This window comes from Cervus canadensis, chromosome 2, assembly GCF_019320065.1.
Source record: "Cervus canadensis isolate Bull #8, Minnesota chromosome 2, ASM1932006v1, whole genome shotgun sequence".
NCBI classification, from domain to species: Eukaryota; Metazoa; Chordata; class Mammalia; order Artiodactyla; family Cervidae; genus Cervus; species Cervus canadensis.
The window spans coordinates 62,955,058-62,962,517 of NC_057387.1; the positions used below are offsets into that span (position 1 = coordinate 62,955,058).

The 7,460-nt window shown below is 40.1% G+C and overlaps 1 pseudogene; it reads left to right on the plus strand.

Moving 5' to 3' along the window:
* Positions 1-2,724: 2,724 nt before the first annotated feature.
* Positions 2,725-3,451, plus strand: LOC122428949 (annotated as a pseudogene).
* Positions 3,452-7,460: the final 4,009 nt, after the last annotated feature.

Here is a 7,460-nt window from a genome sequence, read left to right on the forward strand (position 1 = left end):
CTTTATATTTTTTGGTATTACCACTGACAAACAAAATACTCTTCGAAGAACTTTTATGGTTTATTCAATAGCAGTTTTATAAAGGTCATAAAGCAGTGGATATTGAATAATCACTCATAAACAATGCCTTAACAAAAATGTCTTCAGCCATTCTTTCTCTTAAGAAAATCACCAAATCACTAAATTTCAGAATTCTAGGATTCCTGCTATTATGCCGTTCCCAAATCTTTCCTGTATCATATTTATATTTCTCCATAAACAAAAACGATGAGAGCTCTCATCGTTTATCACCATTCATTGATTCAATAGACATTTTTAAGAGCCTGCTAACAAACATTCCTAAGAACTTAACTACATTTGGAGCTAAGGATAAAGGCAAGTAAAACAGTTCCTACCCTCAAGGAAAACATGGTCTATAGCAGCGGTCCCCAACCTTTTTGACAACAGGGACCAGTTTCCATGGAGTGGGTCATGGGATGATTTGGGGTTATTTCAAGTGCATTACATTTATTGTGTACTTTATTTCTATTTTGTGGCAACCTCAGGGTATTCTGCCTTGACAGGGCTAGGGTTCAGGCCTCTGTAAGAATTTAATGCCACCGCTGATGGACAGGACAGGGAGTTCAGGCGGTAATGTGAGCAATGAGGAGTGGCTCTAAATATAGATGAAGCTGCACTCACTTGCCCGTCACTCATCTCCTGCCGTGCACCCCAGTTCCTAACAGGCCACAGGCCAGTATCAGTCTGTGGGGCCCAGGGGTTGGGAAGCCCTAGTCTATAGTTCATGGTCCAGCGGAGGAGATAGTCTACAGCTTACTAACGAGGGAGCTAGGTAAGTGTTAAAGGGAATGCGCTGTGATGTAATCAACCACTGACTGCTAAGACAGCCCAAGACAGCAGCCACTGAGTCTGAGGCAATCAGAGGAGGCTTCCAGGAGGAAGTGATGACTCGCTGAATCCTGGAGAATGAGCGGGTTCCAGCCAGGAAAACAAGGGTAATTCAGGGGAGCGTGTGTAAAGGCCCAGAGGCAGGATGGGCCACAAGGTGGAGAACCACTATAAGAAGTTCGGTTTAGTTGAAGCACAAAATAGGGGTGAGGACAGACAATGATGAGAGACTGCATACCGGAAAGAATATTCCATCTTTACCCTCAATGAATGCTGACAAAAATTGATGACAAAAAAAGGCTATTCTTACCCTCCTCCTCCATCTCACAGTTAAAGAAACAAGCCCAGTGAGATTAAGTGACTTGCCGAGGGTTTTATGTTTCACAAATGACTAAGATAAAATTTCAATTTAGAAATTCTTATTCCAGAGCCACAACTCATCTGCTCAGCATGAACAGATTTTATGCTATGCTAGGAATTAAAATTTGACCTGGGAGGTGATGGGCAGCCAAGAATTTTGGAGAATGACATGGTCCCCTGTGCCTTTCAAAAGGATGGCCCAAGTTACTGAGGGGAAGAAACAGGGCTACATATGAGATGGAACGCTCCATACAGTTCTGTGTGCTGTAAACTCTACAAGCTAGGAAGAGTCACGAAATGGCACCTTTGACATGGTGCAGTGCCTGACCTACACGGCCAGAGTTAGTGTAGTTGCAAGTAAGGAGGCTAATAAGGTACTCCAGACATAAAATGTAGGAAGAGTTGAACTAGAAAAGGGCAGTGGCAGAGACAGGAAGGGTTCATAACACAGAAATAATGATATCGAATCAACAGGAGTTGGTGGCTGGTTGGATGAAGAAGGTGATGCAGAGAGAACAAACATAAAATGGCTTTATTTTGTGTGAATCTTAAGTTGTAACCACATTTTAGAGTCCCCTTCCCTATTTAATTCTGAGTTAGATGTGGTTCTTTTTTTTTTTTTATTACTTTACAATATTGTGGTGGTTTTTGCCATACATTCACATGAATCAGCCATGGGCGTACATGTGTTCCCCATCCTGAACCTCCCTCCCACCTCTTGTGCTAGAAACTTGCACGAAATTGCACAAGATTTGGAAAGTGAAAGGAAGCTGCAGCCCTTATGCTCTGAAGGTCGTCACAGTTAGAGGGAAGGTGAGGCAGACACAGAAAAGTGGCAGATGCCAGTCTGCCCTCTTCGTCCTTCCCCACGCTACAGCCTCCAGGGCCAGCTGTTCATCCTGCCTGCCTCCTGCGCTGACTAAAGGCTGGAATGCCAATCCACAGAGGCTATATCCAGGACCAGGTCCCAGCCTTGCCCAGACTTCTACACTCGCCCCCTTAGTGGCCCCTCACAGCAGACTCCCCTCAAGCTCTGACTTGACCATGCCACTGCTACAGAAGGATGACTTAGTGACTCCCCTGATTCATCCACTCTCCTTTCTGGACCCCTCCTCCTCCAGCTTCAGTTTCTGGTCTCAGCAGGCTCTGTTGCAGCAATTTGAATAAATTGAGTCTTGTCTCCTGCAGTCCCTGACAGCACTATGGGGCCTCCATCCACTCATCATGAGAGGAAACACAGTCCTAATGCCAAGAAATTTGGATCAGAAAAAAAGCATACCAGGGCCATGCCAGTCCTCCAGGAACTGCAGGCCGTGAGGCTGCCTGGCCTCCCAAAGTGCCTGTGCAACCAAATGGACAGGAGAAGGACCTTGCCTTCATTCTGGAGATCCATATCTAGAGATTCATACCCAGACAAATGCCATGCCTAAAGGATGTGCTGAAAATCCAAACTCCAGAAAAATGTGAAATTTCTCTTGGAACTGGGCCTCCAAATAATTTTCAAATCAGGCTTTTCTAAGAAATAGGTGCTCAAAGATCCAGTAAGCTTGGTTACTGGTATTCTTAGCAGGATTTTCCATTCTCTTTCATTCTTGGTCTCTTTATTACAACTTAATCTTTTTAAATCCTATTTTGGATCATTCGAACTTCTCAGAAGTACTTTGGATTACTGGAATTACAGACTTCATTTTGAAATTGCTTTTCATGGCTCAAAAAGTCTTATTATAGTGGTGCCTTCTTTCATCATGCTTTTTAAAGTCAAAGGTTCCTGGGGTATGCTCTTAGAAGAATTAAGTCAGTTTTACTGAATTTTATCCCCTATCAGTTTTGGTTTTATTACCTTATTTGCCTCAGGGAGTTTAATAATATAATTAAATAGGTTCTTTGGATATTACTGGCTTTATTCTACCTCATTTTAAATCTTTTGCATTTTTTGGAAATCTAAGAACTTTCAGATATGTTTGTGAATATTTTTTACACAACCAGTTACAGAGTGACTTATTCAGATGTGGGTGATATTTGTTCAATATGTGAAGCTGAATTTCAGAAAATTATTCTTCCCTTCTGTCAGCATATATTTTTTGAACAGTGCATTAACTTATGGTTTTACAAAAAGAATGTATGTCCACTGCGCAGGACTGTGATTTTAGACCATAGTCCCAAATGGAAAGATGGGGCTGTCTCATCACACCTTCAAATATAATTATTATAAACTACTAAAACCACAAAATACTAATTTCATTTGGTTACAGTCACTATTGCTAAAGGCATTAGGATGGATTTCAGTACTAAAAACTAAGAAAAATATTTCCAAACATTTTTAGAATACTAGAATAAGATTTAAGCATGTTTTAATTTTTTTTAATTTAAATGAGTGAAAGAACACTATTTTTGAAAATATCATAGTCAACCTAATTTCTATGTCAGCAATACTTCTTCAGTCCTAATTACTTGACCTATGATTGCAATGTAAAATTGTAAATATGTTTTCTTGTTAATTTTACCAAAAACAGCAACTGGATAGCTAACTAGAACTAATTGTTTTAGAGGAATTTGGGTCTTCTTTTCTGACACTGTTTCAGAATGATGAATATTTTTCATAATATTTTAAGATATATTTCTATCCAAACTCTGAAATTTTTTTAATTTTCATAGGATATATTTTAAATGAAGCTTCATATGCTATATTTTACCGAAGACCATTAGATTTTCTAAGTGCATATTAATTTACTGGGGATGATATATTTTAATATTGTATTACTCTTTGTTATATGATTAGCAATCAGTAAGAATTAACCATTAAATTAACTCAAAACCTCAGTGTTAATGCAAAGATTACATTATGGTGTGGCTTCCACCCAAACCTATTGTCCTCAAGGTAACCACCATCAAGCTGAAACAGAAGGGCATAGGGGCAAGGAAGCAAATAAACTTGAGAACAACATCTAGGCAAAACTTTGAATATAAATACTGGCATGTGGAACTGACTAGAAACTAACAGATCAAAAATGTTTTAAACATCTGGGTAAACTATACTGCCAAATAAACATGATTTTAACCTGGAAAAGCCTTTGGCTCTTGCCCCGCAAAATTGAGAACATGATATGTGATCACTAAGCTGACAACAGCTTTTGCAGTCTGCTAAAGCTACAACTGGACTTCCCTGGTGGCTCAGACGGTAAAGCGTCTGTCTACAATGCGGGAGACCTGGGTTCGATCCCTGGGTTGGGAAGACTCCCTGGAGAAGGAAATGGCAACCCACTCCAGTACTCTTGCCTAAAAAATCCCATGGATAGGGGAGCCTGGCAAAGAGTCGGACATGGCTGAGCCACTTCACTTTCAAAGCTACAACTCATACCAAAATAGATCCTGCTGAATTCAATAAGAAAATTAAGAATCAACAACCTTGAGAAGAAAAATTCTTCTTTTTGAAGACGTTTTTTAAAAAGATTTTTAAAAACTTTTAAAGTCTGCTTCTTTATGAAACTGTGTATGTGCATGCACACACGCACATGTGTGGTATGTTTCCAGACAATGAATGATATTCATGCAACAAAACATAACTTGAGATGGTCTTCATTTAACATCACATTTTCCAAGCTCCCTCCATGTGGCAAGTGTCCCGCAAGGTGTCTATGATTGGAAGATAAATAAATGATTCACCAGGACTTAGAATCACTCACAGACTAATACAGTTGGTAGGCATGTAGACAGCTTAACCAGGATACATGAGGGCACATGCTATTATAAAAATACAACCCACTAGAACTACAAAGGTTGGGAAAGAATCAGGAGCAACTGAATTTCCTTAACCCAATACTGAAGATCATTCTTGATCAGACCCAACCTGCCTTTGAAGGCTGAAATCTTACTCCTTTTCTTCACACAATTACTTGCTCTCATACCCAAGCTCCACTTTTCCACTTCCATGCCTTGCCCTCTGCCTCAAATTCTCTATGACTCATTGCTGGGCACTGTTTAAAATGCTACCAAGATTTCACCCATGAAACTGTCTCTGGTGCCAATGAGGTGAACTGTTCCCTCTCTGAGCTCCCATCGGTTCTCACTGCCTCTCAGAAAGTTATCATTCTCTGCCATGCATCATAGATAGTTATTTTCTGACTTGCTGGTCTTTTTTATGGAGACTAAACTGTAAACCCCCTGAGAACCAGGAATGTTTCTAGTCATTTTTTATATTCCCCGTACCAGGTATGGCACTTTGTAGGTACATAGTGGATGTTCAATAGGTATTTTCTGAATTTAGAATTTCAAACCCACCACTCCCTACCTGCGGGTGCTGACTCAGCACACACCAGTAGTCACTGTATGCTTCGGTCCGGAGCTTACATGTTGGTTGAGATATTACGTTTTCTCAAGGGAGGAGGGCAACTTTGTAAGAGGATTCAGTGATAATGACAAGAAAGTAAAAATAATGCTTACCTGTTTCACAAAAATTAAGAAAGCTCAATAGACAGTAGTTTACTGATTAGAAAAGATTGAAATCTCCAAGTTTTCTGTACAGCAAAGCAATCTTTTCTGGAAGAATCTCTACTAACTTTCAAAATATCATGTTCAGCATTTGCTCTTGAACAATCAGAAAGAAGAAAATGGGTGACTGCCTCCCTTTTGGATATCAATACCGTTAGCAAACGCTATTGGAGTGGGGATGGGTAGGTGAGAAAATATTGACTATAAGGTTCCCACAATGATGTCATAAGAGAGCTAGAAGCTAAAAGTTTTAGTATGCACAAGTTTTTCTTAACTGAGGTGAACTTTAAGTTTTTGTTAACAAGAGCAGACAAGAAAGAAAATATAAATAAATCAATCTATGGATTACACCTCCATAAAGTATATGGATAGTAGAGAGATTTTTGTGGAAGTGGTCCCAATCTGTTGGGTTCTGGAGCCCCTTGACCACTGTAATTATTATAAGGAGAACTTAAACAGGCATAGCAAATCTTGCCTGTGGATATACCTACACATACGTGCTACCATTTGACACAAACATGTAGATATTTCACTGATGAGTAACAGAATGTAAGACAGGTTGGAGGAACCGAGTAGGCTGATCTAGCTTATCACGTGGGAAGGGCTGTCAGCGGCAGAGATGGGACTCTACTCATCACCATCATGGGTGCACATGATCAATGCAAGTGATCACGGCAGGAGCATGGGCTTTGAAAAGCCTTGAGCAGAAAAGAGAGGTGGTAGAGTCAGCACAATGGCGTAGGCTTTGTAGTGAGCAATAGGACTGCTCAGATCTTTGGAAAGTTACCACATGCATAAAATTCTGTGTATGGTTACTTTTTTGTGGGAAATAGTTAAGGGGCTGAACTTCTGGATTTGGCCTTGGGATCATTTGAAATAACAAAAAAAAAATGGAGTAAAAGGAAGCATGAAGCATTAAAGAGGGGAAATTCAAGGAATCATGAGTAGCACTTTGCCTATTACAGATCCTGGAAATAGAGCTCAAGCCTAATTTAATCTCATCTTCAGGGGACCTTGAACAGTATCTGAGTTTCTTATATAAATTCACTTAATAGTGCTCCTGAACTCTTAGAAGATTTTTGTCATTGTGTGTTTCCTCAATTCCAACTGATGGAATAATTCAGAAAAAAAGTTTTATATTAAAAAAAATCAATTTTCATACTACATGAGTTCAGAATTAGTACTTTCAGAGCATTGGCCAGTTATGACTGGTATCAGGATGAACATGAATTTGTTAGCTTCATCACAGAGGGAAGGCTGACCTGGATCCACTGCAGACTATGAAATGCCATGCAGGCCATAGTCTTTTCTGAAAGCATCTACAAAACTAAACTCACCCTGCCCCACGTTCTATGAACAAATAGGACTGTTGGTCATAAGGAAGGCCCAGAATAGATGTAAATGGTCCAGTTCAGTTCAGTTCATTCACTCAGTCATGTCCAACTCCTTGGGACCCCATGGATTGCAGCATGCCAGGCTTCCCTGTCCATCACCAACTCCCAGAGCTTATTCAAACTCATGTCCATCGAGTCAGTGATGACATCCAACCATCTCATCTTCTGTCATCCAATTCTCCTCCCGCCTTCAACCTTTCCCAGCATCAGGGTCTTTTTCAATGAGTCAGTTCTTCGCATCAGGTGGCCAAATTATTGGAGTTTCAGCTTTAGCATCAGTCCTTCCAATGAATATTCAGTACTGATTTCCTTTAAGATTGACTGGTTGAT